Raw genomic sequence first — 27,194 nt, 5'->3', positions numbered from 1 at the left:
CGGCCTTTCTCAAAGCTGTTCACCTTTTGTGCGCTCAAGCATTGTCCCATGAGGGCTGTCATGACACAGTGGAGACACGTTTCCGGTTCATTACTCTCTGGCACACTGTGGCATTTGTTGTTGTTATTAGAGTTAAAACAGTGTTAAATGTAGTCTCTAGTTCAGTAGTCAGCACGTCTTGGAACTATTTTTTTTTCCTAATTCTTGGAGTAAGAATGTTTTGTGACTTTTTATGTAGCATTCGTTTTTGACATCCTGTTTTCTGAAAGTCTTATTCGGTACTTTTGTATGATAATATCCCCATTAAACAGGAGTAGTAGGCTACTCACTGTTCTGAGGTTTTGCTGGAAACAACCATTTCTGGCTTGTGTGGAATGCACAACTAGGTTGGCTGCATGCAATTACTCACGTTTTAGTGCGGTCAAGCATTTGTTTTGTAACTGCACAACTGCAGTTTTGTGTTTTTGATTGTGTTGTGCACCAGAGCCAGGGATGTTTTTTACTTTTCCATGGCTTGGACTGTCAGTCAGGTTTTGCAGAGTATCCCGTACTAGATCAGTATCCCTTTACAGATCAAACTGTAGCAATAGAAAAATTACCGATCAGACAATGGGTCTCAGCAACGATACAATAGCTAAGCAGGGTCCTGCCATTCTCACCTAAATGGTGGGGTTTGTGAATTGTTCTAAACACCAAGTAAATTGTTCAGAAAACTCTGTAGGGCAGCAGACTTTGAAGAGGTGTTGAAAGTTTTGTGAGTACTGCTCCCTGACCCCTCTCCAATGCTGAGCAGTCCGCGCAGTGCAATCTGCCTACACTTTCACTCCCTGCTGATAAACTGGCGCACTTTTGATGGGAAGTGTTTGGGCCTTTTCTTCAGAAATAGAGGGACAGCGAGTTGACAAGGCGGGCAAGACTGGACAGGCCTCACTTTATTTCTGCAGCCAAGGAAAGAAAAGCTTCTATTTATGTCTGACAGAGCTGCAAACTGCCACCACCTTTTTTTTCTGCCACAGGATGTGAGGGGGCCCGAAGTCCCCACTTTCAAATGTGGGGGAACCACAGGACCTGGTTTTGATGTTCCTGGTTCTGGTGCTCTTTACAGTGCATTTATTATGAAGACAAGAGACAAATTTGGGGGTTTGAACTTTGTATAGCAGGATAAATTAATAGAAGTACATGACAGAAGCCCAAAGAGGCTTTGTACATTAATCAGGTAAACTGCAGAGTTGTCATCCTCGGAAGATTATATTTCATATGGCCTGTTCTCCAATTAATAGTAAATCCTCTTTAATACAGAACAACTGCCAAGCTATCGCTGGAACAAATTGCTGGAATTGTTAGTAGAGAATTATTATGACAGAGATTTTGAGAACTACTACTTCTGTAGTTTCAAATTATCAGTTCAAATTGTTGGTTTGTGATTTTGTCAGTTCCTTGGATTAACAGTGTTGTACTGGAAAGCACGATAAAGAAATTGTATTGTGCCTTCCAACTCTTCACTGTAGTTCAAATAAATGAATATTTCCTACAGTATTTGATAGGAAAATATATATATTCACACACAATCGAAATACTCACATGTGTTATAAGCATACGTGTTAGAAGCATGGATAGTATATTTCAATGTGTATATAATGAGCATCAGAAGGAATTTATTACTGATTCATCCATGTGTGTTTTTAGAATATTAAAGTATATGGATTTTGAATATTGATTAAATCATTTTAGTGACATTTTGACTGATCATTCATGAGTGACTGTGATACTCTTAAGTGTCTTTGTCGCATCAGTGCTAAATCACCTCATTAGTGTGAAAGGTGATTGGGCACATTTAACCTGTTGAATGTGTAGAGTGGTGAAAGTGAAAAATAAATACAAAAAAGAAGCAATACGCCCTGCAGCTCAAAAAACCAATTTGTCAATGGCATCATCACTATCTTGGATGTCGCCCTGTCTGGGATGTTCACATCCAGCAATGTTTAACCTGGCAAGATGTTATTGCCAAACCACAGTCTGTGAACGACAGACCGCGTACTGGGAGATCACTAGTTATGACACATCTCCAAGCTCGACAAATCATCATCCAAGTGTGAAGGTTTGCGAAGAATTGTCTAGTAACTATAGGACACCACATGTGTAGCGACTGATGTCAATCTAAATGCACAGAACTTCATAGATCAGGTCCATCAGCCTTACTTGCTGGCCCTCTCTTAGGACAATGCACTTGCTTGTGCTCTTTGTTTAACAGTGACTTTCATTTTGTTTTGTGATCAACTTTAATACAGCGACTTTCTATTGAGATGTGAACAGGAGTCATGTCATGGACACGGATGCCCCACTTGCCAGGCTGAACGTTTGAAACACTGAATGCCTATGCACAGATCTAGGATGAGGAGCGGCGTCTAGGGCTCGGAGACCAGTGGGCCAGCACATGATCATCAAGGCTGGGCAAGAGCAAAGGGCCGTGGGACCAGACCTCTGGGGAGTCTGTCCGGGGGCAGTCACAGCTGAAAATAGGCCAAACAGAAAAATAAAGTGCACAACCAGTGCATGTTTACTCAAAGTACTGTGTTACAAGACAAATATTTATATAAGAGAAAGACAAATATTCAAGAAATAATAATAAACTGCAGTTTCTCCAGGGAATTTCCCCCTACTTGTATAGGTACCGGCCTGCTATAAACCAAGGTGTTTGACAGCACACAGACAAAGATCTACTCACCACAGTGACTGAGGGCCAGGTTTAATATTCAGAAGCTCCACCCCCTGTCTCCTCTTGATGGACAGGTAAGCTTCCATTTAAACCAGGGGTGAGGCAGGGCTCTGTAACCTGACACAAAATGGTGGAACAGACAGGAATTGAGGACAACACTGTGGATCAACAACAGGTAAGATCAATACAAACTGCAACCAACACTCAAATATAGATGTCAATATTTACACTAAGAGTGGAGATACAAATATTAAATATCTTTATTTAATTCCTGTAATGATGACAAATAAGAAACAGGTAAGTGATAAATATGAGACACCTCTTCAGAGGTGCAGCAAAGGTGTGTAACAGCCCTTTAACACAGGACAAAACCCCAAAAGACATCTGCAATCTGGTTCAAAGCATGCATCACAGATGTATGACTTGAATTGCTCCCAATTTGTTTATGACAAATGTCCTGGGCCCGAGGATTCAGATAACGGGTAGATTTTGATCCATCAGAAAACTTAAAAACTAGTTAAAGGTTTAAGTTGAGTTCTTTAGTTGTTTTTCCCTTCCTGGATGACCTTCCTTAAAAGGAGGTAGTTTTTGAGATGTGTTTCTTGAGTCACTAAAAATCTCCAGCTTTTCAACTGGAAAAAAAAAAAACTTGCAAAGCTTCTGAACAAGCAACTTGGTGGATCAATTCAGGGATCTATATAAAGATCTCGGCTGCAGTGAAAATGAGCAGATACAGGGTTCCACACTGCCAGGAGTGGTGTTATTTGGTGTCATATCAGGATATATTCATTGTATTGTCTATCAGTCATTCTGTTTTGCAGCAATACTATTTGTATATACAGTATGTACCAAAGCAAATGGAGTCTTGTTTCCATTCTTGAGATCATGGGTTAATCTTGTTCTACAGCATCAGTTCCTCCCCTATTACCTTACACAATAAAATAATAAATTATAAATGTACACCTGGGAGTCAGATAAATCCTTTTGGGAAAAAAAATGAATGCCGAATGAAAAAAGCAATACAGAATTAGTCATTGTTCAACCTGTTTAGCATGTCCACCGGGATTAAACAATCATATAGAATCTCTTATAAAAATCTCTTTGAATTTGACTGCACATACCGTAGCAGCATGATCTCAATGTGGGGAAAGCAGTCAGATCTTGAAGCAACATTTAATTTGTGCATTTTTGTTTGGTGCCTTATTAATCATAGCAGAAACAAAAAGATGCAGTGGACATACCTTGGACTTAAAAATTATCTACAATGGTTTTATTTCTATGTGGATAATAAACATCAATCCATTTCTACACTTTCTTAATTCATTATTAAAAATAAGGTTTTCATTTCGTATCATTTCAAAATGAGAAAAGAATATTACAGAGCCTTCCACACATGGTGTGTATTATTTCACTATCTCTGCAAAAGATAATTTGATTATTTCAAGCACAGCATTTGTTTTAAATGATTTAAAATGGCAGAGATGCTATGGCGCAGTGGTTAGCATTTCTGCCATGCAGCACTAGGCCCTGGATCTGTGTGGAGTTTGTATGTTCTCTCCATGATCGTGAGGGTTTCCTCCCACAGTCCAAAAACATGCTGCGAAGTTAATTGGCTCCTGGGAAAATTGGCCCTCATATGTGCGATTGTGTCTGTGTGTCTGCCCTGCGGTGCACTGGCTTTCTGCCAAGGGTGTGCTCTGCCTTGCACCCTGTGCTTGCTAGGAGAGACTCCAGCTCTCCCATGACCCTGAATTCGAAGAAGCAATGAGAAAATGGATGGATGGCTGAATCAAAGTCAGTTTATATTTAACATGTCACTGTTTTGAACAGTTTTATTTTCATTTATGACAGGATTTACTGCATTTAAGCAGTATGTCGGTCGTTTAGATACTGTGGTGTTTTCCAGCTTACAGTTGGGAAGGGCCTAAGGCATACTTACTACTTTAATAAAAGTGTTCCTTGGCACACCAACCCCTCCTCATCTCCACCCCCGCCTACAAACACCTTCAAAGAAAATAGTGTAAGCATTCCTGTGGCAACACCTTTGCATACCATGCATTTCATTCATGAGGTCCAATGAACAGTGTTGCTAAATATTATTTAAAAAGTAAAAAAAAAGGGAAAAAAATGAAATCCAGAAAGTCCACACCCTCTTCAAAAATTGAAGACAGCTGGAAAAACTGAAGTGTGGAAGCAAATATCACAATCAACCCTTGCAATTATTATTATTGTCCTACACAAACCACAACGTCTTCCATGTTGGCAGAATCCCTGTGTTTCATCAATCATTGTAGAGCAGAGTTCAGCTAAAAGTACTTTTTCAGTAATTTCACGCAAGACTTGCGGATCAAGAGCTTTATCATGCTTTGCTCCTCATTTGAGTCAAGGGGGATTAGTTCTTGATATGAATGTACCAGATTCGATGTGCTTATTTTACACAGTTGCTCTTCTGTTGTGCATGAAATACGAAGTCATTGCAGATGTCATGGACATGTAGATAGTGACACAATAAGCAGGAATTATGTACTGTAGTTGACGACACCACCTAGCAATGGTAAGAATGCTAGGGCCCTTTTCCCCAGTAAAAAGTTCTTTTGTCTTCCAGAACCATCAGTGCACCCACAGACTAGCTCAATACAGAAATCCTACATAAATAAAAATCCAGCAGCATTATTCTGTGATAACAGCTCTGGTTGGTAACCTGGGGTGCCTTTTTCTGCCACAACAAAGAAACAAAATTCTGTCTAGTCCTTAGCTTCTATCATTGCATTTTCCCCAGGCATGGCCATTCTGAACAATATTATGCTCCAGAGAAAGACAACGCCTACGTTCCTCTCTGGAGTCGGAGTTCTCTCCTGTGTCCGGTGGTACAATCTGTGTCCCATAAATTCTTCCTCCTGTGAATCCTCCTGACCAAAGCTTATAAAGCCTCGTCCTGGGCTGAGCTTATGACTCTTTAAAAGAAACGTTTAGGTCCATCGCCTACTCAGATCCAAACAAGCTAGAAGGGTCGGATTGCTTTCTCTTTACCTTTATCGCATTCTGATTTGATTTATTGCTCTCAGTTACACTTCCAGTCTTCTTTTAATCTGTGATCTGGTAAGCAACCAGCAGGCATTCTGTTTGTTCACCTTTCTGCACATTGTTTCAATATGTTTTTTTTCTGCTTTTATGAAATAAGGGATATTTGGACAATATATCATGTTTGTTCAAAGCCTGCACACTAAACCGTCTTATACTAGCTCTGAAACAAAAAAAGGTGTGGGCATTTGGTGTGGAAAACTGAAGATGTGCCTGAAGATATATAGTTTTTTTTATTCACAAAATCTGACAAGGAAATGGTTAAACGTCATGCAGTTAAATCTTGTGTTTTCTGTTATTCTGAAAGACAACACAAACTTCAGGTTCTCTGCTGCAGGAAGAGGCACAGCAGCCATATCAACTCACAACTGGCAACCCACTGAAGCTAAGCAGGTGTGAGCCTGGTCAGTACCTGGATGGGAGACCTCCTGAGAAAAACTAAGGTTGCTGCTGGAAGAGGTGTTAGTGGGGCCAGCAGGGGGCGCTCACCCTGCGGTCCATGTGGGTCCTAATGCCTCAGTTTAGTGATGGGGACACTATACTGTAAACGGGAGCCGTCCATCGGATGAGACGTAAAACTGAGGTCCTGACTCTCTGTGGTCATTAAAAATCCCAGGGTGCTTCTCGAAAAGAAGTGTCCTGGCTAAATTTCCAATTGGCCCTTCCCAATCATGGCCTCCTAACAATCCCCATCTATGAATTGGCTACATTACTCTGCTCTCCTCCCCACTGATAGCTGATGTGTGGTGAGTGTACTGGTGCACTATGGCTGCCGTCGCATCATTCAGCTGCACATTGGTGGTGGTGGAGGGGAGTCCCCATTACCTGTAAAGCACTTTGAGTGGAGTGTCCAGAAAAGCGCTATATAAGTGTAAGCAATTATTATTATTATGATCATGTATGACTTAGCTGAAGGTAGCTAAACTCCTGGCAGGATGATGCATAGACCTGATCAGCCCCTGGACAGACAGACCACTGTGGGAATTTCTGCTGCTCTTCCTGTGCAGCTGCAGTCAGCTGGTGAAAGTGGGCTGGTGGCGGTTGTTTCCTGTATTCTTGAGTTAGTACCACAGATGTGGCATTATCCTGCTTCTGGATTTCAGAAAACAAAAACAGTTGGCTCAAGGACTTCAATGCCCATGCGTTGCTGAACTGTATAGTTTCTCTAAATCTTCTCTTGATGCTAAACCTAGACTATTGCATTTTTTAAGTGCACGAATAGTCCTATGTACAGTATATGTGCAATAATAACATCTATTTATCAAAGTAGATAATTTTGACAATTTCTATTCATCCACCAATTTTCTAACCATTTCATGCAATTCAGGATTGTGGGTGAGCCAGAGCCTGAGGGCAGATACACAGGCAGAAAGATGCACACACTCATGCCAGGGCCATTTTCCCCAGAGCCAATTAACTCACTGGTACTGTATGTTTTTGGATTATGGGAGGAAAATGGCCCCTGGAGAAAACCCATGCCAATACATGGAGAACGTACAAACACCACCCCAGATCCAGGATAGAAGCCAGGGCCCCAGGGTTCCAAGGCAGCAGTTAACCAATGCACCAACATGCTCCTAGTTGTGACATAATATAGATTATTTCTCTGTACTTTAATGCATCTTTAATTTGAATCTGTACTAATGTAAAGTGAAGAGCTACAGGTAGTGTGTTTTATGACTGTGAACCTTGAGGTTGGGGGTTAAAACTGTCCCCCCTATAGATTTGCTTCATTGTTGCAAACTTCATAGGCATTAAACAGATAGCTAAAAAGTCTTTCAATGAACATACTTGATTATGATTACATGACTTTTATGTGGGATGAAAATTTCTTCATTTAGGACAGTGACAGGCTCGACAAGTTCCTGGGTGATCTGCTATAACATCAAAGAGTCATGCTGTTGCTGGAGGCAATTACAGAAAATAGTGGACAAATCTCTATAACCTTGCAAAATAGGTTGCATTTTCATATTTTTGGCTGCTTGCCACTTAATAAACAAGATATTACCTCTGGCAAGTCAGACAACTGGCTTGCAGATATCTTTTAATTGGTTTCATGTGAAGAATAGTGTTTTGTAAAGAGATTATTGCTACAAAACAGAGCAACAAGCAATTATACTGCCTGCACAGGCAAGCTGGGCTCTAAACTAGTTTCTGGTTTGGAATGTACATCTGTGCAAAATAAAAGTGTCAAGGAAAACAAGTCTTTGAAAAAATCCAAACACAGCAACACTTCAGCCTTACAGCCATTGCTTGTAATGTGTTGGTATTCACACCAGTGCCTCTGTGATTGAAGTTCTCTGAGATTTATTTCCTCTTTCTATAGTTTTTATAGTTTTCTCCGTGTCTGCAGGTTCAAATGAAAGCAGTACTCTGCACATCTTATGACTCCCCTCTTTTGGATGAGGTTTACAAAACCCATCAATTTTAGCAAACTCAACACAGTCTGGGCCACATTACTGTGTTTGAATTTCTGTTGCTTTACAATTACTGTAACAGATAACTCATTTTTAATTCCTGGCTTTGGCATTTATTGTCCAGGACATACCTTTTGCATGCTGTTGACAGAAAAATTGAGCATTCTGTTCTTTTCCAAAGCTGGACATTATTACAGTAGTGCGACTGGACAGCTTTATATTCAGGAACAAAACTGTTACATCAATGACACTCAGCTCTCTGTGGATTGTGAGAGGGAAAATTGTGTTTTTTTCCCTAAATACTCTGGTCTCAGCATTTGAGGTTTGTATAAGACTTATACAGTAGGTCAATATTTTAATTTTATTCCCCTTCACTTAATTTTTATGATTCTAAAACTTTCACAATTTCTCATACAACACAAATGATACAAAGTTATACAAAGTGAACAAAGTTATTGTAGCAGTTTACTGATACTAACTGAGTTCTACAACTGTATATTTCAATTGATTGACCATCATACTAAAAATACAGAATGATGGAACTATAGTACATGTTAATTCACTAAACAGAGTGACATACTGTAGGCCAGACAGTTTAAAACAGTGCAAACTGTGACTTTGGTACACTTCCCCCTCTTATTCAAACGAGGAAATAGAGTACCATATTCTGTTTAATTTAATTTCTTTAAGTTTAAGTGGAGCTGTGGCTCCAAGAGCTGCACATATGGACTCCTCAAATACTTCCTCTGTGCCAGGCTCACAATGGTGAGATCACAGCTGCTTTACTGCTACATATTAGAAGTCTCAATACTGCACATCTACATTGTCAGATTTCAAATTGCTTTTAGAGACAGTAAATACTTGTCTAATACACCAACTGGTCAGGATCTTAGCATTCAAATAGACTCCCTCAGTGGCAGGGCACGGTTTGAAAAACCTTGTGGTCCAGAGACGTCCACAGATCACCATCTGGGAACACTGGTGGAATCAGTGGAAAGTGCATTATGGCCTCACACACTATTTCCCTTCTCACAACTTCCCCTGAAGAGGATCCTGCTGGATGAAAGGGAAGGGATAGCATTTCAGAACCTTGTGGTATACAGTACATGTCATGTCCTGTTCAAGCTAGTCTTGCTGCTTGCAAAGGCCCATCACTTTATTCTCTGGGGGTTTCTAATATTTCAGCCAGAGAGTGTGTGAGATCTGCTAAAATAGCACATTAATATTAGAACCTCCTTGATTCTATACACGAATCAGGTGGTGTGATTGAACTTACGGTAGCTGAATGATGTGTTACAAGCGTTACAAAAAATGAATGACACATTTATGCCGATGACGCTTCACGGACTCAAGAGTGGTTTTACAGTATAAAAGATAAAAGACTCCTGAGAGTTTCTTGTTGGAACTGTTTGATGATGGATTGAAGCCTTTGGACTGGCACGTCCACATCATTATAGAATGGTTATTAAGATCTTAAACCCATGTAAAACATTCTGTCGTAACAATGAGTGCCCCACCTGACTTTGACCTGAATGGCCTTATGTTTTGTTTTTAATAATATGCACAAAATAAGACCTGCAGGGAAATAACTGCATCACAAGGGAATGGATTTAAAAGCAATTGTATTGTCCTGTGTGAAAGGATGATTCTTAAACTGCATGTTCACCTTAAAAGCTCTACATTAAATAATATTACCTGACTAATTCTTTGCACTGAACAATTACGGTCTCGTCTTTAGATAGTGGTGTATTACGTGTTACAAATAATTTTTCACATCTGACACCACAGTTTGAACTTGCCTATGATTGGAAAATAATCCTTGATTCTTTACTTCAGGCTCTACTGAACAAAACTCAAGGCATTTTGTTATGCGTTATGCAGGTCAGATGGACCTTGCATCATTAGGCTTTTAAATGTATAACTTTATAAAAGTAAAGGGTTGTTGCAGTTACATGGTGCGGTAATCATGTCAAGTTGCAACCTTTCTGATACTGAAAAATCTGCATCAAGCAATTAACCTTAATTGTTTAATTTACGTTGGGACTAGGCACTCAGCAGTTAAGATCCGTCAGTTATTACGTTGTGAAGACTACATACACTTTTATTCATATTGGCTCTGGCTGTGGCTCAAGCTAATCATTTAAACTACAGTACGTGCATTTCAACAGTTTGTCTACAGTTCATTGAAGCTTGACAGTGCAGTTGACAGTAAATACACTAGTCTAGGCCTAGTTCTGCATGGGTAGCTTAATGAAGTCATTTCATGACAACTTAAATCCAAAGGCTGTGCACTGCTTTGTTATAAAAGTACTAACTTAATCATTGAGAATAAATACAGTCATGTTGTAAAACTCACACAACCTACTGTAGCTGCCAAAGGATTTACAGCCTCACAGCTAAATGGCTACACATTAGAGCACATCTTGCAAAGAATAAGGACCTTTTCAATTTTAAATTAAAAGTTGATGCTTTATGAAACTTTGGAACAGTGGTGATTGTAGCTATTTTAATGTTTTTGCTCCAAAAGTGAAAAGGGGCTGGCTCTCAGGGCTTCAGTATTTAATTAACATCAGAAATCGCTCTGTGACTGGGATGGACTGTGCAGAACTGGGCAATAGAGTGAAACAGCAGTGGCTCTGACAGGTGCATAGAACAGGGCTTTTTTGAAAGAACACAGAATTGTAAAGTAAGAGTTCTACAGGCAGACCACTAAAACATTCAACTGATTTGGGTATGTCCCTCATGATGGCTGTGTAGTTATATATTATAAAGTCAGGTTATTCTTTAAGTGTTAGATGTCACATTATTATTTGTAAATATGGTTATATTGGTCACAGGGGCAACTGGTAGCCCTGTGTGATAAGTGGAATGTTTAGCAGGAACCGAAGAAATGCAAACATCATAGAGTAGCAAGGATAATATAGTGCACAAGGAAATTCTTTTATTTCATTCATAAGGCATGTGCTAGTTCAATTTAGTATTAGGAATTAGTTGATTTAATTGCCAGTTTTTATTTAGTTCATCCTGACTGAGATAAGATCTAGAGATTCAGTGGACCAATTCATGGTAGTCAATCTGTCTGACAGGCAGTTCTTAAGAAGTGTTGATTGTCTTGCATTTTTATACTGTGATTAAACCAAAAACGATGTTTTTAAACGTTGCATGTGGTATCTCATAAACGTGTTTTGTGTATGTGTCATACAGTACAGTATGTCATTTAATGATCATCAGGAAATGATGAGTAAAATATGAGCTGTAACATATTCTACAGGCATATTACAAGCTCTGAATAGTGAATCAGTAAGTGTAGTTCAGTAACTTATGCAAGGAATAGTTAGAACCTAATTTTCTGAATTATTTCCTAGAGGTGCAAGCATGTTTGTATACTGTTTTCTTTTGATAAGGCTAAGGATGATTTATTCCTTATTTAGTCCATTTTGGTGACATTCTGAGTATTAATTGTGAATTTGAAATATACCAAAGACATGTCTGAATTTTGAATCCCTTTGCACCTTGTTTAACATGTTTTCTTAACCTTTAGCTCTGAAGGAAATGCTTGCTTAGGGATATATAGATGTCTTTGCTGTGACTAAAGCCCTAGCAATCCCTGTGTCTGTTTATGAAAGCCCAATTGCAGACAGTTTTATTGTTTCTTCGTGTGGTCACTTTTTTATAGTTGTTTATTTCCTTGTCCTATAAAGTGCTCCTTGGAGGGTGCTGACATGCCAAGGCCCTGCAGAAATGTCTCTTTTTTCTTTTAGAGTATTTCATGACTGCCACGGGACTCTTCATTCCTGCTATGATTTAATTTCCATATGCATCACAGTTATGGATAGAGCTGAGCCCTTGCTGGGTTCCATTAAGTGATCTATTAAGACAATTTGAAAAAGAACTTTTAAAGTCTTTACTGCCTCAACTACTTCTTCAAATCGAAGGCTTTAATAAGGTCACTCCTTCTTCAATGCGCCATCATTGCATACTCCTTTTACATAATAAATATATATATCAATACCCATACATATGCTTACCTACAATACTTGCCCATACATATACTTATACAAACCTCACTGCTGTAAATTGTAAAAGGTCTGTTTACATCCATAGTTATTATTGTGTGGAACAGCAAATACATGTAGGTTTGACTAGATTTAAGTCTAGACTCAGCCGACTAGTTTGTTACTTATAAAAAATTAAAATTTCTGAACAAATATGTTTACTTTGTTTGCCAGTAGTTTCAAGGCTATGCTTGTTAGCAAAATAAAAAAGAATTCCAATTGAATGCAGCTGGAGACGTTATGGGAATTGATCGCTTTTAATTTCAAATTTAAATTATGGAGAAATAAGTTACAGGATAGTGTTAAATGTTTAGCCTTGGAATCCCTGTCTGAGCTCATTACTAAGATGTTTATTTAGGCAGTGACATGTTCTTTGCGATTTGTGTAGATTACACTCTGTCTTTTAGTGCAGACAGAAGGAATGATGGCATTTGTGTAATCTGAGAGTGGGGTCTGCATGTTATGAGAGGATATAACAAAACCCGACACCACTGAAACGAAAGGAAATGCTGAGGGTAAATAAGATCAATTTGCATGGGTTTGTCTGGTAGTGATTAAGATCTCCCAAAAAGACCAGTTAAATGGATTTGCAGTTCAGGGTGGGTGGTTTGTCTACATTTGCTAAAATTAAAAACATGCAAGCATGATAGTTTTAAAATGTAAAACACCTATTCCCCAAATGCATAGTTCAAACACAGAAACCATTTTTGCTCAGTGGGAGATTTTGAACTTTAAGGGGGGTTGTGAGAGACATTAAAATTGAGACTTGGTTTCATTTTAACACATTAAGGTTAAAAATGAAGCTTTTCCATGGTCAGTACAGTGGGTAACAGGACGTTCCGATAGTATGAAACGAATATTACGGTATATTCCAAACATTGCCGCAAATCTTTAGCAAGTGTTTTGATCTAGAAGGGCTAGATTGTTCGTTCTTTGCATGGTGTATGAGACACAGAAGTTCAAAGGCAATCATCTTACTTATCCCATAACTGGCTTGTTTTCAACCACCTGCTGTATGCGAGATACTGACAAGTCCAAAAAGACTAAGACAAACATAAGGAGGAATCTATGTGTAATGTAATGATCTGTAAGATGGACGTGTTTCTTGTATTTGTTGTATTAGTGCTTCAGAATTGCACTGGTGCAGAGCACTGTGGTATATAAACATGCACCACATCAAAGGCCTGTTTGCATGGTACCGTGTACTGCAATGATACTTTGTTGGCACAAGATTTATTAACTTTTTAGGTGCAAATATGAAGCAGCTTTGGTCGTCATGAAATCTGCCAAGTTTCAATTTGATTGATGCAATGGCTCCTAAGGTGAGTTCCAAAGGGGTTTCAAAACTGGGGGTCTGGCTGCCATCTTGTTTGGCAGGACCCCATTTTTTTTTGTTGCAGGTTACTTAAAAAGAACAGGCTCGTGTGATCTGCCTTCTATTTTCTGAGCAATGTTAATGCCTCTGACTACAGTATGAGTCTTACATGAAACAGATTCCTAAAAAGGTCCATGAGGTAAGGAGATAACCTGGATTGATTTTTCTTTTTTGTAAGCGCAGGAGCAGGAGAGGGAAGTTGATATTCTAAAATCAAAACTTAGATGCATTCAATTAATAGACAGGTAGTGAGTTCTGTAGCAGATAATGGTAAACTGGTAGATAAAGTAAGAGAATAATTGATGGTGAGGATTCTCTTTAGATGCCAAAAGCATGAAAACATAGGTACAGTCAAAATTTATTTTATTCTGGGGTAGTGAAATTAAATCCCACATAAATAGTTTTACAGCGCATTCCATTATCATAAAGCAAGATAATCCTGTAAAGGTAGGTAAATCCTGATAATCCTGGACTATACTCTAGACAGAACACCAGTCCACTGCAGTTCACACACACATGTGCAACTATACTGTACATACAGCATTTACAATTTACAGTTAATGTAAAACATATACTGTATCTAATTCATTTAATTTCCCTAGCCCGAGAGTCAAGAGGCCAAATTCTTTGCTTTAGACACCCTAATCCAGCCCCCTCAGTCCTGAGCATGTTATTATTTTGATTTAAGATGATTTAAAAAAAAACAACAGGAGGAAAATCTTTAGTAAAGGACTTTGGCGTTATCCTGTGGAGAAACGGCAATCGAGATGTACAGTAATTGTTTGCTGTAGTGTGCAAACCTACCAGTGTAGTGAGAGCAGGTTGCCAGTCTCTACAGGAGACAGAGAAGACTGCACAGCTGGAAGTTGAAACAACAGTGTTTTAGGAGTGATTAACTACTGTAGCACATTGTATCCACGGCGGAGGAGACTGGAAAAGCTCCACCTTATTCATTTTCCATGTAATAATTAAGAGGTCCATGTCAAATATCCTTCTATAAGTTCAATGCCAGGGTACCTGCTCTTGGTTCTATGCATTTATTGCGCTTTTAATGTTTCAACAGAGAAATTCAAGGCTTTTCATAAGTCCCTTATGATGTGGTAAAAAGTGAAATCTTGTAAAACAAATGCATGAATGGAGAGATCTGTGTCAAATGTTTGTTTTGTTTAAGTCATCTGTATCTCAGTTGGTTTGACCTGAACCTCTGAAACTTGAATGACACTATAAAATGTGAGCTAGTGGGCTCCTCCAGGCTTGAACGTACTGAGGTGAGAATTAGCCTCATATTGACACCCTTTTGTTTTTCAACATGCACACATACTCATAGAGAGTGAGAGGTTAAAGGTGCACATCCTGGCTGCAAGCCTCCAGTGAGTTATCCTGTCCATCTTTTATTTACGTAGTTCTTGGGAAAAGAGGTATGTAGAATGTTTTGCCATTCATTTCACACTTCACATACAGTAACAGGAAGCTGGGATTCTGGTTGCCTACTGCTTTTAAGAAAAGAAAAATCACTGATTCCTGGAATCTGGTACTGGTCCATCCTTCATATTCCAATGAAATCTTTAGCCAGAGTTCCAAGGTGAAGGGGTGTCAAGCTCTGTGGCACCTCTCCTGTCACCCAGCTGGGATGGCCCCTCAGGGGCCTTGAGATTAGTGGCCCCTCGGCTCTTCTGGAACACCAGCAGCTGTGTTCTGTGACTCAGTCTTGGCTGCATAGTACACACAGACCTCTCTGAGGAAACTTGGCAGCTTGTCCTACTGAGTCTGCCTTCTCTGTTCTCCTAAAAACACTTGTTTCATTGCTCACTGCACCACAGGAGTCATTGTTAGTGTAGCTAATACAGTATATCATCTGACCATGCCTACACATCGGCTGGGAAATGTATGCTGTGATAGCAGGATGGATTTGTTTCTAAACTTCCCAGGATTTATGTGTCACCCATTCCATACCTGTGGTACTGTACATCATATCTGGGGGCGATAAGGTTATGCTGAGATGCATTTTTTAAATATTAGCTGGAAAAAAACAGATTTCTGCATTCCATTTTTGGGGGTAGTATATTAAGTTATTTCTAGTGACAGTTATGAAATCAACGGGAACAGAAAACGAGAGTGAAGCACCTTGCTTGCCTTTTGCCTTCAAAAATGCCCTGTACAAATATAGTGGATTGAGATTTTTCAGAGAAAAATTTTAATAAAAATCAAACATTCATGAAGAAAACACTGAGAAGCTTGCTCGCTTAATTATAGGGATTACAGAGTATTACGATTAAAGATCTAGTTCAATAAAATTTTAGTATTGTGGTCTAAAACTCAGACCTCAGACAGCTATTTTTCTTGTAATTTCAAACTGTTCCTTTTAATTTAATATTGGAATCCAAATTCTTTATTTTGATTTAATGGATAAAGACATTCAATAAATTGCCATCCAATTTTTAGCTGCTATTAGAAAAAAACAATTAGAAAATTAAACAATTATGTTCTGGGTTCTGTGGGTCCTCTTGTTCCAATTAGACCTCTGGGGAAAAATAAATATGTTCATATTTCTTACCTTTATCTAACAGGAATAGCCTATAAAACCTCTCCAACTGGAAATGAGATTTCCCAATTAAATTTGGATGAAGTTACCTCTCTTTCAAATCCACAGCTCTTTAAAAAACTAATTAAAAATATTCCGACAGTTAAACATCCCTGGTTTTCCACTAATATCCCTGCTGAGAGTTTTGTATTTCATAACCCCAAGAGATGTAAGGAACACATATTACTGTCAATTATCTTTTAATTATGGTGGAATGCAATGTTGTAATTAAACCATGTTTTTAATGAAGCAAGTTGCTTTATTAATTTTCTTGTTTATTATTATTGGTGCACAGCATGGTACAGTGCTGAGGCTCAGGGTTCAGTTCTGGAGCTGGGGTTGCTATCAGCATGGAGTTTGTATGTTCTTCTTGTGTTTGTGTGTCTTTCCTCCAACAGTCCAAAGAGATTCTGGTGGGTTAATTGAGCTTTTGGGAAAACTGGCCCTGGTGTGAGTGTGTGTATCCTGTGATTGACTGGTGTCCCATCCAGGAGGTATCCTGTTTTGTGCCCATTGCATGTTAAAATATGCTCTGGCTCCCCCATGACTGGATAAAGCAATACAAAACTGGATTGATGGATTATTACTATTGATCTGGTGAAATAGTATCTTCCTGGGTAAATTACTGTAGCTCAGGGAATCTCTAAGACTAACATTGAGTAGTGGGAGAATATTCAATCACATCCATCCTGTTTCCATTGTGATAAAAGGTAATGCTAGGAATTATTTCCTTACACATATACTAATATCCAATACAGCAACTGTCCAACACTCCTTTGTGACTTGCACACATGTATTATATTTTGTTTTCTTACATTCAACCTTTATTGGCAGATGTAATCAATGTTAGAGTTCCTCATATCTTGAAATGACAAATTAACATTTTGTCTAACATCCCCAATACCCTATCTAGCTGAAGGATAAGGAGGAATGCATGTCCCCTGCATGCTAATTGATTGCACTGCTTTGCAGGTTATGTTTGTACAGTATAAATCAAGTTGAAGCTGAACTGTACAACGTCCCACATCAAAGTGTTATGCTTTCTAGATCAAACACATTTTTCTAATAATGGCATAAAAAGAAAGGAAAACAACAGCTCTGGAAAAAAAATACTCAATGCCCCCTTTTCATTTTTGACATTTACAGTACATTTAACAGGCCTGCCAAAAATGTATGTTCCTTGTGAAAAGAAGACATACTGTCAAAACAGTATGCAAGTTATTTTTATAGAGCACTTCCCTATGATGCTCTTATGAAATACGACTTAGATAAGATAAGAGAACCGAGCTCCTGCAGGGTCTTACAAAAATATCATGTTGCAATTATCAAGAGATTTATTTTCTAATATTAGAAACCATACAACGGGAATTTATAGCAGTGCATCCCAGAGTAAAGCCTATTTATTTATTCCAGAGTGGTCAAGGTCAGTGTGTGAATTAATGTATATTGTTCTATATCATCTTCTAGCTATCCAAATTCTGTAATTTCTAATCACTAGTTCTTGATAATATCAAGACCCTACTATTTGTTGATGGAGTTTAACACGATTTGTGAATGATGTTCAAAATAAGGCTCCTGTATTTTAAATGTTTCCCAGTATAGACATGTTTAGAAATATCCAGTTGTCTTAAAGAACTTCAGGAAAGCATTCATTAGAAATGTGCCTATTCCTGGTAAGAGTTGTAACTACCTGTACTATACCCCAAGAAGCTTAGAGTGTAAGATGTAAGACTCTGGGTGGAACACGTGCAAGGCAATTTTAGAATCTCATTAAAATCTTTCACTGAAACCTTGTCTCAAAATGTTACTCCTCTCTGCTTCTTGAACTCTAAAAAAATCATGAGTTCAGCATGAATAAGGTTCTTGACATACTGTATACAGTATTAATCTTTAACATTTACCATTTGATAAGCTGTTCAGTATGCATCACCTTCAGGTGCTGTCTTTGATTTTATAGAGTATTCTTCAAATAAACATGCACATACTGTCCATGCATCACTGAGCACCAGGAGTAACTTGACCTTCAACTGGACTTTGTTATAGCTGAGCCTGTGTCTAACTATGGTTTTAATACTTATTTTGTACATAGATTCTTTAACTGGGAAGAATAAAGTTGCTGCTTTGCCTTTATGCAGGGACAGGAAAGTAAAAGAATATGTGTTGAGTTGACAGATCTGTAGTAAAAGAAAAAAATCTGTTTTTCCAGCAATGAGGACATTGTTTTCATTAGCTTTTATGCTTCATTGAAGAAGTAATTTAAACCAAATAATGCGGGCCTGTGTCTGCAAAGCAGCCACACCAACCTGGGGAAGAGGAAAATGAAATGGTTGTTCAAGACTTATATTCTAAGAATTTGTTATGAGGTCATCATTTCCCTTGAATGAGTTTAAATGGTGGGGGCTGTAACTTAAGGAAGCTGCAAGGTTTTTCAGACTACACTATGCTGGATCCAAACTGAAAGCAAGGAAACCTACAGTAGGTGGCTACATTCTTAAACAAGCACTACAATTACTTGAAACTTGAAAAGCAATGCTGATTTCACTACATACACTTTTTACAATGAAGGAAACAAGGGATACATATCACCCTCCTTAATCCATTAAGGGGATAAAATACAAGAATGTTTAATTGTATGTACTTATATGCATGCGTACAGCGTGTGCATAATTATTACACCTAACAGAGTAAGGCTACAAGAGTAAGAAAAGACAAGCCTAACTCTTGTTTTCAGGACGCATTTTATTATGAGGCATGATTATAGTTCAGCTACCTTATATATCCATGGTCCTGGACTTGAGAACTCTAGCTTTATAGACCTTGTCTAGTCCTGTGTTTGCCTTGATTTCCTAACACCTCCCAAAGAACAGTTTTCAGAATAGCAAGTTCACGTGCAGAATAGGTTTGACTGGTTTCCTTCAATTGTTCCTCTTTGGGATCCTCACTGCCCTATGCTCCGAATCAAGTGTCGTTTGCATCCATGGATACCGAACATGAGTGCTCCAACAGCTGCACTCGTGCTCAAATCCTCCTGCTCTGAATTGGAGAGTTCAGAATTGCAGTTAATATGATATTTCCTTCTATGCTGATAGATCAAGAAGTATGGAATGTGAACAGCCTGCAACTGCTCTTCTGGGAAATGTTTAAGGCTGATTGAATGCCCCGTTGGGTATATATAAGTACCTAGAGAGCTTAATAATTACAGAGTTACTCTACCAGAAATCATGTTTCACTGTTTGATTGGCACTTGTAAAATAACAGTTGATATGCTCTTTGTTGAGTGATCCCTGTTGGAGGTTTTATCCCTTAACTCCCACATCTCTATTCCTGTGAATATTTAAAAACCCAGGGAAATCTAAAGAAGTAAAACTGGCGTGTCAGCGCTGAGCCTTAAATTTCCTGTCGTAGCAGCAGTGCCAAAACCTCTGACCTGTTCCTGTACCTTTTTTTCTCTATTTAACATAACTGACTGCACAACGTACTTACTGTAGTAAATGGCAACAATAAAGTTGCATTCCCGGACATTCCGGTTATATAAGGATGGAAAAAATGGGAAATAAAATTACAGTTTTTCCCAGTGAGACCTAAGGTTTCCAGATCATTGATTTATTTCTATGCCTGAGGCCAAGAAACAACAGAAGGTCTACAGGCTTGTTGGTAAATATGCTTAAAAATAAAGTTCTGTTGTTCATCAGTTAGTTTTTTCCATATTTTTAAAATTATTATTTTTTAATTCATTTAATTCCGTTGTACTCTATAATGAGTAAAATGGTAGAGATCCTGGCTGAGAGTGCCACATTTTTATGCTTTAATTATATGTACTTGGGTGATACTAAACCATAGAGAAGAAGATGACAGCAAGAACGTTTTATCTTGAGAATGCATTTCTTAAAAAGGAGTTCATGTTCTTATAATAACCAAATACCTTTTTTTTAGAATGGGGCATCTTAGAAAACTGACAAATATTTATTAAATAGCTTTGATTTAACAGGGGATCTTCCACCTTAAAAGACAAAACCGATGATCATTCAGGGAAAATGTCTCACCTGAGGTCTCATCCACTTGTCAGTATAGCCTGATACACCACTGGTTACCCAGCAGAACAGATTCATCTGAACAGCATCTGTGTTGTTACATTCAGGACCTTAACACTAATTTTATACCACCTCACTATTTTATTTCACTGTTGTCCACATTGCACTCATCAAGGTGTCAGTCAAACTTAAATCTTTTGTATTTATTTCTTTTAACCTGCCTAGATGTCTGTGTTTTTGTAAGCATGGAATGTTTGTTCTAATTTAATTTACCCTTGGGTTCAAAGTCTTGCCTATGGAGAGCAACTGGAACAAATCTGGAGAAACTCTCTTGCAGGTCATCACCACTGACCTCCTGCCTTCCTCTGCTGGTAGATTAATTTACATCCTGACAGCTGTACTGACGCTTCTACGCCTTCCTTCCTTGTCCTTTTGCATTAAATGACATGATATATCTTGGGGGTGGGGAGTTTGCGTAACGTAAAAAGACATGTGTGTTTCTCTAGCGTGGTTTGGCACCTCCCTTGTCGAGCATTTGCTTAATTTGAGTTAGTGTCAGCTCTCCTGCATTTTACTTCTGCTTGTACGTGCTGTATATTCTTAGCAATTAATAACAAATGCTCATATCAACTGTTTGTCTGGTGTTAAATTGTAAGGGATATTTCAAAGAGCACACCATTCTCCTGATAACAGATAAAACAAGGTTCAAACGAATACAGTGGCAGAAAGCATGCAGAGCCATCTTTCAAGTCCACATTTAGTAAGTCCATTAGCTGTAGCAGTGAAAGAACTGCAATGTATATCTAATAGAATGATCAAAGCGGATTTCTTTTCTTGTGACAGGTAAAGCTTAGATGTTCTGCTTAAAAACCACACTTTGTTGATGTAAGGATTTAACGACCTATCAGCTGCTGTGGTGGAATTTATAGCTGTTTATCTTAAAGAGGCAACTATTTAATGAATCAGGCTTGAGTCTTAAAAGATAACTGCAAGTCATTTCAGATTACATTGATAGATCTTTCAGGCTCCCTTGTAAAAACACATGAAAAAAGAAAACTGGGCAGTAGTAGCTAATATGTGACAAATAAAGATTCCACGTTCATTTCACAGAAAATGTATATTTCATTGGTGCTGGATTTTACAATCATTGGTAAAGAGCCTTTATATATAGTGTATCACACCCTCTCAGTGGTGATGTTAGGACAGTTAAACAGCTGTTCACAATATTAATCAAAGCAGCCACAAGATTTTCAAATAATGTGAAGCATCTGATATAATAATTAATCCTTGAATGTGTGATAGAGCATTCCTTTTATTTGCAATGTTAAAAAATTGCAGCACTAGATAGTCTTCTATCTATTCATTTATTCATCTGTCAGCTACTCATCCATCCATTTCTAACCACTTCATCCACATCAGGCTCACGGGGGAGCGGGAGCAGGCAGGATCCAGCCTGGACAGCATAGGACACCAGTCCATTGCAAGGCAACACAGGCAAAAACACACTCACATCCGGACCAATGTTCCCAGAAGCCAACTAAACTACCAGTATGGACTGTGGGAGGAAACAAGAGCACCTAGAGGAAACCACACAAACGCTGGGAGAACATGCAAACTCCACCCAGACAGCACCCCAGGACTCGAACTGAACTCAGAGTTGCAGTGCTGCAAGGCAACGGGGCCAACTATCAGAGCTACAGAACTATGCTTAACAAAATACTGTGAAGTATTCTTACTCCTTCTCATGGACTGTAGCAGACATTATAGCACGTTCTGTCTTTTGGGGTTTATTTAGTTCTCTTGATGGAAATTTGCAATTCATCAATATTCTTGAACAGTTCTTGATGAAAAAAACAAGATACATTCACATCTGTTTAGATCCAAAGTTACAGTACTACCAATGCCACAGTATGTATCTTTATTCGCCATCTGGGAAATAGGGGGTGAATAATTACTATGCTGCTCTTTTAATTGAAAACAGACTGAAATACCTTAGCTATGTGCTCCTGCTATTCCATCATAAAGATGGCTGATCTGTGGAAAGATATGAACTTGTAAACCTTTGCTTCCACTCCCAAAATGTGGAACTTGTTTTAACGAGAACACACAGGCTGTCCTATGTAAAGTCTTTAGTCAACGTTTGTACTGTGTACTGAAAACAGATACATATTTTTCTTTGTTTTTTTGGATAGAAGACAACGGCTAATAGCAAAGAAAAATCACTGTTCCACCAAATTTGTCATGCTGTATAGTTTAACATTGTACATGATTAAAAAATGAAATGCTGATCTCTTGTAAAGTGAAAACTGTTGTAATGCTGCATAGTCAATAATCTTTCATCTCAACACCAATAAATGGTCAAACTCTAAGGAAAACAGGTTCTGCTGTTCTCACCAAGGAGGAAAAAGAATATGTATATATCCGAGACAAACGTACGGTCCAGCACATTAATTTGTGATTGGTAGAGTTTTTTTTTTCTATTTCCAAGCCAGTGAGTCTCATGTAATATCAAAACACCATCAAAAACATTATCGTAACAGATAACTGTCCTGTCTTTCGCAAATCACGAGCAGAGGTTATCTGGCTCCAAAAGAACAAAATAAAAAACACAAGCACCCAGAAGATGTTTTTCAGACATTCTATGTAGGATTTAAGACACCAGACTGGCTGCACTGTGATATAAAAATACCTCAAGGGCATTGGGGAGAATCAGCAAATATTTTGTGGAGGCCACATGATCTGTATATAGGGATGCTAATTTGGGGGACGAGTTCTAGTTTTTTCCCTCCTGATTTTTATTATTCCTCATCTTTGTGTGTCATTTTTTACATTTGTAGTACTGTCTGAGATGCCAGAGCCATCTGTAGGAGAAGGAGGATCCATCACGCAGTACTTCCCCAATTAATTAGAAATTAAAAATGACTCTCCTCTGGATCTTCTCAGAGCCTCTGTAAGACCTACTATGTAAATGCTGCTATGAGATGGTTTTCTAGCTTGAGAACTGCATTCATTCCAAAACTCTCCCCTTTTCTGTTATGATTTTTCTGGCTATTTATAACACATACTGTATATGAATACAGCTCTGGGCTTAAAGGAATGCCCCACACTAACAGGGTAAAAGAACTGAACCAAGGCTGGATCAGAGACCACTGGCTCAGTGCTTGTTGGGTTGGCTGTCTTCTTGGTGCACTCAAAGGATCTTCTGTAGAACATTGAGGTGTACGTTGTCGACATCTGAGCTCCAAAGAGCCCGATGAGTGTGGTGACACAGCTTGGTGTTGGATCCGATGCCATTTTCCTCAGTGGGAAAAATATTTACAATCCTTTGCCATAGATTACTGTCATCCTCTTGGCAGAACACACAAGTAATTAAAAGAGGCCCAAAGCACATAATACTTGTGAAAGGTGATGCAAAAATGTACTACACCCTACTTACAGGTAGGCCACGTGTCTGCAATGCTGTCTATAGCTCAGGGGTCCACATTATGAATAGGGTATACAAGTCAAAGCAGAATAATTCAGAGAAAAGCAAATATACTCCATTCCTAGCTTAAGGGCAGCTAATACACATCCAGTATTTGTATATTCATAGCCTGTATAAATATTGGACACCTGTTGAGGGTGGTCGGAGTACACATTTTTGTATTTTTGCATTAAAAAATCTTTGAACAAATATTAAAAAAGCATCGAAAACAAAAAATACCAATTGTCATTTTGCTAGGGACAACAACATCCAAGGACTGAATGCTTTGTGAATGCCTGGAACATTTGGTGAGAAAGTGTGGCTTAACCCACTCGGTTAATGGTTAAGGCCATAGGACAAGGAGGCTTGAACCCCAGTCAGAAGGAGCGATAAAGGGGTCAGCTGCAAGGTGGAGATGGGGCAGAGGAAGGATACTTGAGACAAATGCGAAGGGAGGTGTTAGCCGAGTGTGTGTAGCTACTGTAGTGCCGCAATGATGGTGGCTAGGTACAGCTGTGTGAGATTGGGTCGCCATTGTTGGTTGCGGAAGGCAAAAGTCATTGATTCCTATTACAGGTATTATATCTGTAAAAGAAATGTGTGCAAATGCTATAAATGCTCTCGATTCCATGCACCTCTGGAATTAACAAAAGAATCCTTTTTACAAACGTACTGCATCTTATACTGCATCTTAAGTGCAATATCTTAAATGGATTGCCTATTGATTGAATGTAAACAATCATATATATTCTCATTCTAAGTATCATGTTACATTTAATTGTAGTGTTAATTTCATATTACTGTCTACAAATATAGATTTAACTGCATTTATTATGCTTCAGTAAGATGCTGACACAGCATGAAAATAATACAGAAATGACCATGGATGGTGAGCATTCTAACCCTAACTCTCAGGGTAAAGTAGTTTTTAATTCCATGACAGAAAAACCAAGGGTTTGGATCAAGGGTTAACGTGTACCGACATTAGAGCTTAACACTTTAGGCAGCACAATAAGGCTATAAATTACTCAGTGATCAGTCGTCTTTAGAGTCTGAAGGTAAAGCAGGACCCATCACCCAGTACTTCTCCAATTAATTAGAAATTAAAAATGAATCTCCGTGTTCCCTAAACAATCACGTACGAAAGTATAGCCATGTGAGAGTAAGAAAATAAAAATAAAATAGCAAAAAGGGACACGAGAAAACGTATGCGGAAAATTCAAATCAGTCCACGAACTTGCCGATTGCTCAAATACCCAGTAAGCCACGCGTTTTTTTCCGTAAATATTCTAAAAAACAATTCTGACCTAATAAATAACCTTCATTCAACAAATAAAAGTAGAGAAGTCATGTAGATCTTCACCCCCAAAATGGAACAGATTAAAAATAGTGTCCTACTTAGGGGACTCGTTCTGCAATTCTAGATTTTAACAGTTTCTCCTACATTTCACTGAGCACATGGGCATTTTCATACTAGACAAACAGGTAATAATTAATTGATTTTCATGTTTTACGTTGGATACAGAAATAATTGTGTCTTGTAGGTATTTATATTATACACACAACGTAACAACGATAAAAATCACCGTGGCCAAATCAAAGAACACGTTCAAAAAAAAAAATCGCATGTTTAAAAAGTGTAAAAAATATTCAATTAAGAATTAAAGGAAAAAATATTTCATTTTTTATTCAGCGAAATTTGATTAATATGTGTGGACAATGTACTGACACTGGCATTCTTTTTGTGATTTAGAAGAGCCTAAGCTTTTTTTATTTACGTTTTTGTCAAAGAGAACAATTGCGCAATTAAAGTTTTTTACAGATTTGTTTTCTGTAAAGAAATCTACAGTATGTTTTCCAGAAAGCGTAAGCTTTCACGTGGAATATCGTTTACAATATATTTAACCTCTAGACAAACGTATTGCTAAGTAACTGATGACCTGTTTTCTGAAAATGTAGATTCAATTGAAATTATGACATCTTCAAAGATAATTCATTATTTTATGAGTTTTTAAAATAATAAACATCTCGAACAGCGGGACACATACAGTACACTGCATACTGTAATCAGGTTAAGCAGAAAAAGCTCTATTACGATTATAACTAACTTTAAGAATACCAATTAGTGACCAATTATAAACATTTTTGCATAGTGGGTATAAGAAAGCAGTTTATTTGTTAATGTAATGTTTTGGTAAAGGGATCTCTGAAAACATCCTCTTTCAATCATTCTGTAAACCTGTCCTGTGAGTTTTGCGTGTTAACAGGTGCGTGAAAGACTCGTGGACATTTCGACAGATCTTCTCTCGTACCTGTAGAACAAAATCGAAATTGTGCGGATGTTTTAAATTTGTTTTAAAACCTGATTTCTGAAATAGTTTCTTTCAATTACTGGATCGCTGTAAAAAACAAAACAGTCCTGGTATTGTACGTTTCAATCAGCGCAACTGAATCGTAAAAACCTTTCTAAATGCCCTCCTGTGTACTGTAGGGCATTGGTAAAAAAAAATACACTAATCAGATTGTGAAGGAAATGATTCTCTGCATAATTGTGCAGTTGTAATTTGAATTTGATATAATTTGCATGTTCAATGAATAATTGTAAATCGTCGCAGTTCTCAGCGATGTATGTCGGAAAATCAATATAGCGTCTTCACATTTTTAAAGAAGTTCATGTAATTGGGCGCCATCGGATAAGCCGTATATTTCCGTTTTATGTGGAAGTAGTACTAGTCAAACAAACAAATTACTATCTGTACGGCTGACTTAACCAGAATTGCCTCTTTTTATATTAGGTTTCTTTCCTGTTATTTATCCTGTTATTATCCAAAGAAGTAATTTTGTCTGAAATCTCTTGCAACAAAATATTTGTAAACCTTTCGCATATCTATTTCCCTTTTCAAGCCGAATAGTTAATCCAATTTAAACTTATATCTATTCGCCCTGGATATAATACACTGTATGAAATGTAAAGTAGATATACAGAATGAATAATAAAATTAGCAGGTGTTCAAAGTGGGTAAGAACACTCTTCAAGGCACAATTCTTGATCCCGTTCAAACTGCTGCATTCAATCAGAATAAACAAAATCTTGCTAATCCTAGACCCACCCATCCTAATACAATTGGAATTAGTTGAATTATATATTTCGTAATTACCTGATTTTTGTCTATGGGGTGTTTCACGACTTAAGAATTTGTGAGGAGCGCAGAAACAAAACGCTTGGAGCCTAGTGACCCGACGGACAGCTACACAGCTACTGTACACCTGTTGCTGGTCAGAGTCTGCGCCGACAGTGGCAGCAATGCAAATTCCGTCCGCCTTAAAGGCAAATGCAAATCTAAATTTCGTGTTGTGTACATATTTCCGAGTCTCACTTTTTAAATAATGCAATTTTAAAAATTGCACAGCGTTATCTTTATTTACTCGAAGTAGCAATGTTGCAGCAACAACAGTATACTAGAACATAACACGT

At 38.1% G+C, this 27,194-nt stretch overlaps 1 long non-coding RNA gene across 2 annotated transcripts; it reads right to left on the bottom strand.

Moving 5' to 3' along the window:
* Window positions 1–1,016: 1,016 nt before the first annotated feature.
* Window positions 1,017–26,961, bottom strand: LOC107079568 (uncharacterized). 2 transcript variants are annotated; one of them, XR_001480513.2, is made up of 3 exons: window positions 26,878–26,961; window positions 2,726–2,833; window positions 1,017–2,510 (listed from the first exon to the last, which is right to left on the bottom strand). It is a non-coding gene; the product is annotated as an uncharacterized lncRNA (long non-coding RNA). The 2 variants fall into 2 exon arrangements; XR_001480512.2 differs by lacking the exon at window positions 26,878–26,961 and adding an exon at window positions 8,346–8,469.
* Between the last annotated feature and the right edge of the window lie 233 nt (window positions 26,962–27,194).

The sequence above is a fragment of the Lepisosteus oculatus genome, chromosome 16 (genome assembly GCF_040954835.1).
Source record: "Lepisosteus oculatus isolate fLepOcu1 chromosome 16, fLepOcu1.hap2, whole genome shotgun sequence".
In the NCBI taxonomy this organism is placed as follows: Eukaryota; Metazoa; Chordata; class Actinopteri; order Semionotiformes; family Lepisosteidae; genus Lepisosteus; species Lepisosteus oculatus.
Note: the sequence above shows the minus strand (reverse complement) of the source record. Positions and strands in the feature narration are given on the sequence as shown.